General features: G+C 57.5%; 1 protein-coding gene across 4 annotated transcripts in view; it reads right to left on the bottom strand.

Moving 5' to 3' along the window:
* CDIP1 (cell death-inducing p53 target 1) overlaps positions 1–7,361 on the bottom strand; it is an 11,524-nt gene extending 4,163 nt beyond the window's left edge. The window contains exon 1 of one of the 4 annotated variants that reach the window (XM_015409921.1): positions 7,286–7,361. The gene's annotated coding sequence lies outside the window, so the exon portion shown is untranslated. Of the gene's footprint in view, positions 1–2,166; positions 2,332–6,677; positions 6,727–6,890; positions 7,000–7,285 lie in introns of those variants that run through there. The other 3 variants (XM_015409920.1, XM_015409922.1, XM_015409923.1) reach the window with 3 other exon arrangements.
* Between the last annotated feature and the right edge of the window lie 3,117 nt (positions 7,362–10,478).

Raw genomic sequence — 10,478 nt, 5'->3', positions numbered from 1 at the left:
CCCCCGAGCTCCCTCCTGAGCTGCAGGCCTGGAGTCCACGTGTTTATTTTGACAATGTAGGAGCCCCCCCACCCCACCCCCAGAGTACCCGCGGGCCTGGGCAGCTCCAGACAATGAAACCGGAGGATAAAATCCGTTCAGATCCACAGACTATTAAAAGCGCGGCTATTAAAAACCTGGCCTGAGAACAAAAAGGAGAGCACGAGGCATTTGATAGGTCCGATCTCCTGCACCCTAAAAATCACAATTCTCATTTTTAAAATGCACACGAGGAAAGTTTTTCACATTTCGCCAAGGAACGGAACAGATCTGTAAAATGGTTCCCAAGCGGCCGCTGGAAAACTTCTAATCTTTGGGAAAATGCTGCACTCGGTCAGGAGTCGCCGCTGCCCACGAAAGGTGGGAGTCCCCTTGCCTCGCACAGGCGGAGAGGTGCCCACAGCGACCACGTCCATCCTCCCCGTGGCTTGTGACAGCAGACGCACCACGATCGTCCACACACCTCCCACGTGCTGTGCTCCAGGGGACAAGGCACCTAATCCAGCCTCAAGTTGTCTCCCCCAGGGGGCACGTGCGTACCCCCCCCACTCCCCAAATCTGGACATTCCCCAGGAAAAAATCCATTCCAAAGAAAACAGGAGTGGCTGCCTAGACTCACCCACCCAGGGCCTTTTTGAGCCTACCCTTCTTCCCAAGGTGCTCTGGGCAGCATGCACAGTTAAGAACATAAGAGACGCCACTGTTGGATCAGGCAAAATGGCCCATCCAGTCCAACACTCTGTGTCACACAGTGGCCAAAAATAACAGGTGCACTAGAAGCCCTCCCACTGTTGCCCCCCCCTACAAGCACCAAGAATACAGAGCATCACTTGCCCCCAGACGTAAAGACATAAGAGAAGCCAATGTTGGATCAGGCCAGTGGCCCATCCAGTCCAGCACTCTGTGTCACGCAGTGGCCAGAAATACCAGGGGCCACCAGGAGGTCCAGCAGTGGGGCCAAGACACCAGAAGCCCCTCCCACTGTTGCCTCCCCCCCAAGCACCAAGAATACAGAGCATCCCTTGCCCCAGACCAAGAGTTCCTATCTATACCTTGCGGCTCATAGCCACTGATGGACCTCTGCTCCATATGCTTATCTATAAGAACATAAGAGAGAAGCCAATGCTGGATCAGGCCAATGGCCCACCCAGTCCAACACTCTGTGTCACACACCCCCGCGCCCCCCCCCCCCCCCCCCCCCCCGGACTGAGGGTCCCTATCTGTACCTTGTGGCTCACAGCCACTGACAGACCTCTGCTCCACGTGTTTATCCAATTCCCCCTTGAAGCCATCCAGGCTTGTAGCTGCCACCACCTCCTGTGGCCGTGAATCCCACATGTTCATCCCTCTTTGGTTGGCTTTCTTTTGTTCTCACAACAGCCCTGTGCGGTGGAGCATGCTGACAGAGAGAGAGCTTCATGGCTGCAGGGGGATAGGGGGATTGGAACCTGGGGCTCCGAGAGCCGAGCTGGACACTCCACCCGCCGTGAGGCACCGGCCAGCTGCACCAAACACCCGGCCAGCCCTCCGGGCCCTCAGAGGTTCCACCAACCCTGCCCCCAGACGCACAGCCCCGCCTCACCGAACCTGTCAGTCGCCCGTGCACACTTCCTCCCGGAAAGAGAAGCCGAAGGGGAAGCGGAAGGCAAAATTTTGGGAAAGAGGGTCCAAGCACTGCCCTGAGCTGCGCCCACGGCCAGCCACACACCCCCAGCTCCAGGCCAGACACAGCGAGCAAGCACTGCCCCCCCCCCGCACACACACACACATGGTGGATGTCTTCTCTGCGGAGAATCCAAGCGCAGCTCCCTCGTGCAAAGCCGTTTCTGGGGCTGTGGAGCTGCAGCTAAGATTCATTCACCACAACCCTCCCTCCCTCCACCCGCCCCCCACGGTTCCAGCCAGGCCCCCCCACCAGAAACCAGAGGCCACAGAGGACCAATCGGAGCCCAGCACAACACACACCCACACACCCCAGTGGCTCCAAGACCACCAGGCCCCTCACATCAGGGGAGGTTTCTCCAGGGACTCTCCAAGCCTGCTCCTGCCTCCCAAGGCTGCCGGGACAGGAATATGCACACTGGAGCCCTCCAGGAACGAAGACACCCCCCCCACACACACACGTACAGAAAAAACTCGCTTGCCTCTCACGGCAAGGCGCTCAGGACAGCCCGGGGCCCCCCAGGCGACTCCTGACCGGGTTCGGGTCTTCTCGGGGTCCCAGTGAGGGGGGGGGATCCCTCCGCCGCAGACGGGCCCTGGCTCCCCTGCATTGCACGACAACTGCCAAACTCTCTGGGCAGCTGGGTTGAGCCACTGGGAATGGGGGGGGGGGGTGCGGCGGCTTGCAGTAATCCAATCCCCCCCCTCACACACCAGTCTTCAGAATGGTGCAAGCCAAAGGCATCGGAGTGCACAGAAAAGGGGGGGGTTGTTGTTGTCAGGAGGTCCCAGGAGAGGAGAACCGAAGGCTGCTGGCCTGACGGGGGACCGGCCAAGAACTGTCTCCGTTCTGGAAGGAGCCAGCACAGCACTGTGAGGCTTCAGGACAACTGTGCTCCGTCTCCAAGGCACGGAGCGGGGGAAAGGACGGCGTTTGGCCGCCCAGCTGTCTTGGGAAACCCACGTTCCGCATCTCCGGGACCGGCCGAGAGGGCCGCACTCTGCAAAGCTTTTCTCCTGCCTGGTGCTTCGTGAGCGGAGAAAGCCCCGAGGGAGGGACACGCACTGAGCCGCCAGCAGCCCCCAAAGCACCTTGTTTACGTCTCAGATGCCTGTCCCCTTTGGGACTTCGCGGCAAGGGCACTTGTATGAACGCTGACCTTCTTGGAAAAAAGAAAAGAAACAGCAGAAGAGCCACGCTGGATCACTCTGCTCCCGCAGCGGCTGACCGCCTGCCTCGAGGAAGCCCACAGACAAGACAGAAGATCGAGTTCCCCCAAGAAGGCAGGCGACGCTCTGCCGAAGGAATGAAGGGCAGGCGGAGGACCGTCTCACTACACAACCAGCGCCCTTCTCGGACGTTAACAGAGCTCTGGATCCCTGCCTCCCATCTCCCCCTCGCTGCTGTTCTTCCAACAGCACAGGCGCTGCTCAGAGCTCAACCCTGTCCCCGGACGGTCCCACTGAATCCCATGCGCTTGGCTCCCACGTAAACATGCACAGACGGCAGCCCTCTCATCTCCTCGTCCTTCTCGCTCTAGGCAAACTCGCAGCGCAGTCCCACGTGTGGGCAACCTCTCCTGCTGTGGAAGAGAAGAAACCACCCCTTTCCCTCCCCCAGCTCTCCTCCACTCCGGCCCGCGGCAAAGGGACCTCGGCAAGGGCGCTTTGCACTAGCGCCGTTTAAAAATAAAGTCTTACGGCCCCTGCTGAGGATCAGCCGGTCTGCACGGAGCAGCTCTCCTGTGCTCCTGATCGGTATTGGCGTGAGGAACTGATGTGGGCTCCTAACGCGCGTGTGCCATGGGGTGGGTGGGGACAGTTCCTATTTCTGGACCAAAACCTGCCCAGGACAGTCTGGAGGCTGGATGTTTGCAGAAATCTCACCTGCGGGGAGGACTGGGGAGTGACGGAGCTGAGACGCCCAAAGGCTGGCTCCCCCCCCCCCGATCAGAACAGCCTACAGATCACCTGCCGGGTGCCTTGGGTGTCGCACAAGACAGGGAGCGGGACCACATGTTCAGCCCAAGATGCAGGGCTGGCCCAGGAGTCCTGGACAAAAGACCAGATCGTCTTGGGGGGGAAAGTTCGGACTGGCGGGATTATTTCGCAGCACCCAGGAAAGGAGCAGGACAGGAGGCCTGGGAGGATGCGATAAAAACACTCTTCCGGTCTCTGCCCGGAGCTGACTCCAATCCGTGCTCCGTTCCGGGAAGCCCTGGAAGTCTCCGGAACGCTCAAGGACAGAAAGAGGGCCCTGCACAGATATTCTCAGGCACCTACGTCCGAGATAACCTCAGACGGGGCTGGCCGGCTCTCCCGCCCACTCCAGCCTCCCAGGCACCGTCTGCTGGCAAAGGCTCCCTGAGCGCTGGCTCTGGCGAACAAGGATACATGGCCGGCAGGGAGTGTTGCCCTCAGCCCTCGGAGAGGGTGACATGAAGCCGCCTTGTATCAGGTTACCCTGCCTTGCTCGGGGCGTCTCCTCTGACAGTCAGTGCCTCTGGCACAGAAGGCTCCTCGCGCCACCTGCTACCCGATCCTTTGAACCAAGGGTGCCGGGGCTGGAAGCTGGGGACCTCTGCAGCGCCAAGCGGGGTCCTCTGAGCCTCAGCCCTCCCGACTCAGGCCCCCAAAGAAGTGAGTTCAGAACCGCTCCTTGGCCAACATATAGCTGCACGAACTAAAGGCATCCCTGGATTCCCTGCATTCGAGTCCAGGAGCACCGCAGAGGCCGACTAGATTTCCGGGGTATGAGCTCCCTTTGGCTCTCGGCAGCTTACGACCCGAAAATCTTATCAAGCCCTGAGGTGCTCCTGGACCTGAATCTAGTTGCCCTGCCCAAGGTGTAGGGATCAAACCTGGTCTATGGCACAAGCAACACATGCAGGCTTCTCTTTCTTCCTCAAGGGAACGCTGCCTCTGTTACATCCTCCCGGGCACTTCAAGAGTCTCGGGTTGCTAGACCCTCGGCTCTGCCGCTCTTGTCCCTAAAAGAGGGCAGGTGCCCCCCCCTCCTGCCCTGTGAAAGGAGATAACACAGACTAGGGGGGCGGTCCTCTCCAACGCTCCCTCCAAGCTGTGGAGTCCTGTGAGCCAAAATTCTACTTTGTGAGCTACGGGCATTAAAGCTGTGAGCGAGCGATTTGGCTCCTGCATAAATCAGTTTGCTCTGGAGCCCCATCCTTCCTGAGCTGAGACAAAAATGTTTGGGCCGGAGGCTAAAAAACTGTGAGCAAGCTCACCCTGACTCAGCTGAGAGGGAATACTGTCATCCCCCCCCCATCCCTGCCGCCCTTCCATCAGAGCCCCCTTCTCCATCATCACGAGATACACACGGCTGTGGGAGGGCCCCCCCCGTCCCCCCCCCCCCCGTGAGCGGCAAGCACAGGTTCACTCCCTGCAGCCTCTCGGAGAAGAACTCACAAGAAGAGACTCGTGAAAACAAACTGTGGCTCCACACTCCTGGGATTAATTTCTTTTGCGGAAAAAGTACAGGCTTTTTGAGCTACACGGGAACTGGCACGCAGACAGCACATCCGCCAACACAGGGAGCCACCGAAGCAGGACACTTCTCACGATGCACCCAACGGCACATGCAGCGGTCCTGTTATTGTGCGGCTCGGACTTCCTGCCAGCACGCGGAACAGCTGCCCAGTCCCCCGAGAGAGAGGGTGGAAAAGTTACCCAAGAGAGGCCACTCACCCTTGGTGACATCCCTTTGTATGTTTTCCAGGACTGAGCACCACACCGGAAGACCACTGGGCTCATGGTCTGTCACGCGCGGGATCAGGCCAATGACCCCACCCGAGCCCACCATTCTATTTTTCACAGCAGCCAGCACAATCTTCCGCATCCCTACCTTCTCTTCCCCTTCAGCGCAGCATTTGCACCTCGCCATAACCGTACGAGGTAAATGAGGCCGCGAGAGAGAGAGCCCAGGGATCGGAGAACAGCTTAAGCGTTTAGGGCTATTTAGTTCAGAGGCTGATTAGGAGGCCAGGTGACGAGCGGGAAGGGCCCCGCCTTTCATCCCAGCGGCACTCAAGGTCGGGCCTTGAAACGGTACCCTGATGGATTAACAAACCTGCAATTATCCCATGGAGTTCGCTGCCACAAGGAGTGGTGACGGGCACTGGGCTGCATGGTGCTGTCAGCAGTGAACAGCCTTGAAACATGAACACACACAGACCTCTCCTACACTGGACCAGACCAGCGGTCCATCAAGGGCCACTCTCCTCTACTCAGAATGGCAGCAGCTCTCCAGAGTCTCAGGCAGAGAAAGGTCCTTCCCATCACGTCCTGCCTGGTTCCTTTTCAACTGGAGATGCTGCTGGGGATTGAACCTGGGACCTTCCACATGCCAAGCAGAGGCTCTTCCACTGAGCCACAGCCCCTCTTGAAAGCTCTCCAGGGTCTCAGGGAGAGGTCTTTCCCACCACCTCCTGCCTGGTCTTTTTTAACCGGAGATGCCGCTGGGGATTGAACCTGGGACCTTCTGCATGCAAAGCCCCTGAGCCACAGCCCCTCTTGACTGCTTTCCAGGGTCTCAGGCAGAGGTCCATCACTGGCCTGGTCCTTTTTAACTGGAGATGCCGGGACTGAACCTGGGACCTTCTGCATACCAAGCAGAGGCTCTGCCACTGAGCAACGGCCCCCTCCCCAACTGACAGCTGAATGGAACCTCCATGTTGCAAGGCAGTGCACCTCCAAGTTCCAAGTGACGGAGAACCAAGAACAGGGACGCCTACAGCTTCACACCCTGCCTGCAGATTTCCAGAGGTCAGCAGTGAACAGCCTGGCTGCTGTCAGAAACAAGCCTCCCTGCCACGTGGGACCCTGGGTCTGATCCAGCGGGGCTCTGCTCGGGAAGGGTCCCAGAAATCAGCAGAGGACGGGATTCGCAACAACACCCCTTAGGCCTGAGAACTAAGTGGAGCCTCCATGCTCAGAAGCAGTATATCTCGGAAAGTCACCTGCTGTTGGGAACAGGCTGCTTCGAGACCTGCCCCAGCAAGGGGCTCTTCTGCTCCAGCGCGGGGCATTCAGACGTTACGCTTAACACGCGGGGCAGAAAATTCCCAAATCCTGCGAACTGCTGCGCCGCCAGCAGCCCCAGTTGGGACGAGGAGGCGGGAGGCCTCCACGCCCTGACGAACCAGACTGCTGGCTGGCCCCCCTGGACCCACCTTGGCTCAGCACCGGAGGCCTCTTCTCACGTTCAGTTTCCCCCGGAATCAGATGCGCGTCGGGGGGGACGCCCGGCCATTCGCAACAGCGACGCCCGCCCCGCTCCTTATGACGTCAGAACGCCTTTGCGCGGCTCCTCCCCGCCTCCTCCCTCCCTCCCTCCCTCCCCGCGAGCCAGCCTTTCCGCCGGGAATCAGGCGCGGCGCATGCTGGGTAGTCCCGCGGCTTCGAAGGCCCCCGCAAAAGACTACATCTCCCAACATGCGCCGCGGCGCGGAGGGCCGGCTTGGCCGCTTTCGGGAGCCGCCGGGCCGGCGGGAATCGCCGGGGAGGGAACGGAAACGGCGGGGCCCGCTCCACGCTCCGTCGCAGCGGCGCTCGGAAACCGCCTCACCTCACAGCCTCCGGGGGTCCGCAGAGCCGGCGAAGAAACCGCCGCGGCCTCTATCTGAAGCGCCCTCAGAGCTGACAGGAGGCCGGGGGCGTGGCCAGGAGGGCGAGGGGCGGGGCTAATGCCGCGGGGGCGGGGCTACCTCGGAATGACGTCGCCTGGCGCGGTTCCTGCAGGGACAAGAAGAAGAAGAAGAAGAAGAAGAAGAAGAGATTGGATTTATACCCCATGGCCCTTCACTTAGAGTCTCAGAGCGGCTGACATGTGGAGGGGTGGGGAATCAAACCCGGTTCTCCCAGATTGGAGTCCGCGCACTTACCCACGACACCAAAGGGAGGAATCCGGAGTGGGGCCAATCCGAATCCATCCCGGGCTGGCGCCTGTTGGAGAAGCCGGAGCTCCGAGGAGGATGGATCCCGGGAGCCTGTTTCCCCAGCTCCGAGGGGGGGGGGGCGTCGGTCACACGTGCAGCAGAGAGCCAGTGTGGTGCTGCGGTTAAATAGGAGAGTGTTGTGTCCAGTGAGTATCTGGGAGACCTGGGGCTCCAATGCGCCCCCCCCTGTCACGGAAGCCGGTTGGGTAGCCTTGGGCCAGTCACGCACACGGTCAGCCTGTTGTAAGGGTGAAATGGAGGCGAGGAGGAGAACACAGAAGCCGCTCAAGCCTACCTCGCAGGGTCGTTGCGAGAGTCAAAGTGGGGGCGAGGAGGACGGTGTAAGCCCCTTTGGATCCCTGTTTGGGGAAGAAGATGGACCATAGAGGAGTTAAATTAAATGGATTAAATAAGCCATGGGATGCAGCTGTGGGTCACATTCTGGGTATGTGGGAATAAGCAGTGTTCCCTCTAAGCTGAGTGAGTGTGAGCCAGCTCACAGTTTTTTAGCCTCCGGCTCACCCATTTTTGTCTTAGCCCGGGAAGGAGGGCTCCAGAGCAAACTAATTGATGCAGCAGCCAAATCGCTCCCTCACAACTTTGATGCCAGGAGCTCACAAAGTAGATTTTTTGCTCCGCAGCTTAGAGGGAGCATTGGTGGTAAAATAAGAAGAGATCGGATTTATACCCTTCACTACTGGAAGGAGTCTCAGAGCGGCTTACAAACTCCTTCCCTTCCCCACAACAGACACCCTGTGAGGTAGGTAGAAGAAGAAGAAGAGATTGGATGTATACCCCATGGCCCTTCACTACCCGAAGGAGTCTCAGAGTGGCTCACAAACTCCCTTCCCCTCCCCACAACAGACACCCCGTGAGGTAGGTGGGGCTGAGAGAGCTCTCTCAAGGACTGCTTTTGAGAGAACAGCTCTGAGAGAACTTGTGAGTGACCCAAGGTCACAGCAGCAGCTGCGTCTGCAGGAGGAGTGGAGGATCAAACCCGGTTCTCCAGATTAGAGTCCGCAGCTCCTAACCGCTTCATCAAACTGGCAGAGTGTCGGAATGGGACCTGGGCTCCAGTGGCCCCTCGTCTACGAAGCACACGATTGAACCTTGGGTTCCCAGCCTGACCTACTCAGCAGGGTTGTTGTGTATGCTGCCCTGAGATTTTTGGTATTTCTCATTCCACGTTCTTTATTTCACGGATGTTCCTCCTCTGAGATTTTGCCTCAATAAAGACGTGTTACTTTCTTTCTGGCCAGAGCCCCGGCTGTGACTTGGGGGGTGAGGGGGGAAGTCTGAAGTTGTCCGCGGTTCTCACTGGGACTCAAGGTGGGTTTCGCAGAGCAAGTCAATGCGGTCAACACATTGGGACATTCCATAAACAATGCAGTAGGATTTAGGTTAAAACATTTTCAGTTAAAACCGAGATAAAATAACAAACCTCAAATCTCTCCGTATCGTGCACATGGCTTCAGGGCCTTGGACCCTCATATCGGCAGGAGCCCTTCTGCCCCCGTTCCTTGCCACAACAGCTTTGCCCATAGGAGCAGGGCCTTCTATGGGTGGCACCTTACAAGTGGCACGATCAACAAAACAACGTGGGCATTCTGTGTCCCCCCCCCCACTTTGTGGAACGGCCTGCCTGCGGAGGTCAGAAAGACTCCCACACCTCTGTCATTCCACAAAATGACAACAAAAACGGTTCAAGGAGGCGTTTCGCTAAAGGGAACAGAACTGTGGACTTTGGGCACCCCATTTTAGGAAGGATGTTGAGAAGCTGGAGCGTGTCCAGAAGAGGGCAACCAGGACAGTGAGAGGGTTGGAATCCAACTCTTACGAGGAAAGGCTGAAAGAGTTGGGTCTGTTTAGCCTGGGAAAGAGAAGGCTTAGAGGGGACATGACTGCAGTCTTCAAGTATCTGAAGGGCTGTCATGTAGAAGATGGAGCAGATCTATCCTCTCTTGCTCCCGATTGCAAGACTAGATCTCAAGAGTGGAAATTGCAAGGGAGTCGTTACCGGCTAAATATCAGGAGAAACTTCCTGACTGGAAGAGTGGTTGAGCAGTGGAACAGTCTGCCTCGGGAGGTGGTGGAGGCTCCTTCGTTGGACGTTTTCAAGCGGAGGCTGGACGACCATCTTTCAGGGATGTTGTAGGGCTCTCTTTCGGCTGTGCTCCTGCAGAGTGCAGGGGGTTGGACTAGATGACCTGCAAGGTCCCTTCCAACTCTTAACATTCTATGATTCTATGCCACTGTATAGAGGATGTGTTATCTTTTTGCTCCATGTATTCTCTTGCTCCCGTGCTTTTTTCTGTCACATCTCCTTGATTGTTTACACAATCCGCCTAGTACTTGATGTGTCGTTTCAGGTAAGAGCTAGGGCGGTGCAGTGGTTAAGCGTGTTGGGCTAGTATCTGGAAGACCCAGGTTCGAATCCCTACTTGTGCCATGGAAGAATGCTGGGTAGCCTTGGGCCAGGTCACGCTCTCTTCTAACCTGCCTCACAGGGCTGTTGTGAGGGTAAAATGGTGGGGGAGGACAACAGTACAGCACACAGTAGGAAGTAGCAAAGAAAAACCGAAAACAACTGTGAGCGGAATATCCCGCAAAAAAAAATAAATACAAAAGGAGACTTCAATAAAGTGAAATGCCTATAAAGTCATATAATCCCTCGTAGGAAAATACAGAAGCCAGCAAGATCCATAATGGGAAAATACAGAGTCCAAAGTAAATATCCAACACTTTTCCTAGGTAATTTTTCAGTGTTTCAGACTTCTCGTCCTTCCTCAGGAACAAAGAACTACTATTGGGAGTCTCAGGACC

This window comes from Gekko japonicus, unplaced genomic scaffold (genome assembly GCF_001447785.1).
Source record: "Gekko japonicus isolate JY-2015 unplaced genomic scaffold, Gekko_japonicus_V1.1 scaffold78, whole genome shotgun sequence".
Lineage (NCBI taxonomy): Eukaryota > Metazoa > Chordata > Lepidosauria > Squamata > Gekkonidae > Gekko > Gekko japonicus.
The sequence above is the reverse complement of the archived record's forward strand: the minus strand, read 5'-3'. Positions and strand labels throughout refer to the sequence as shown.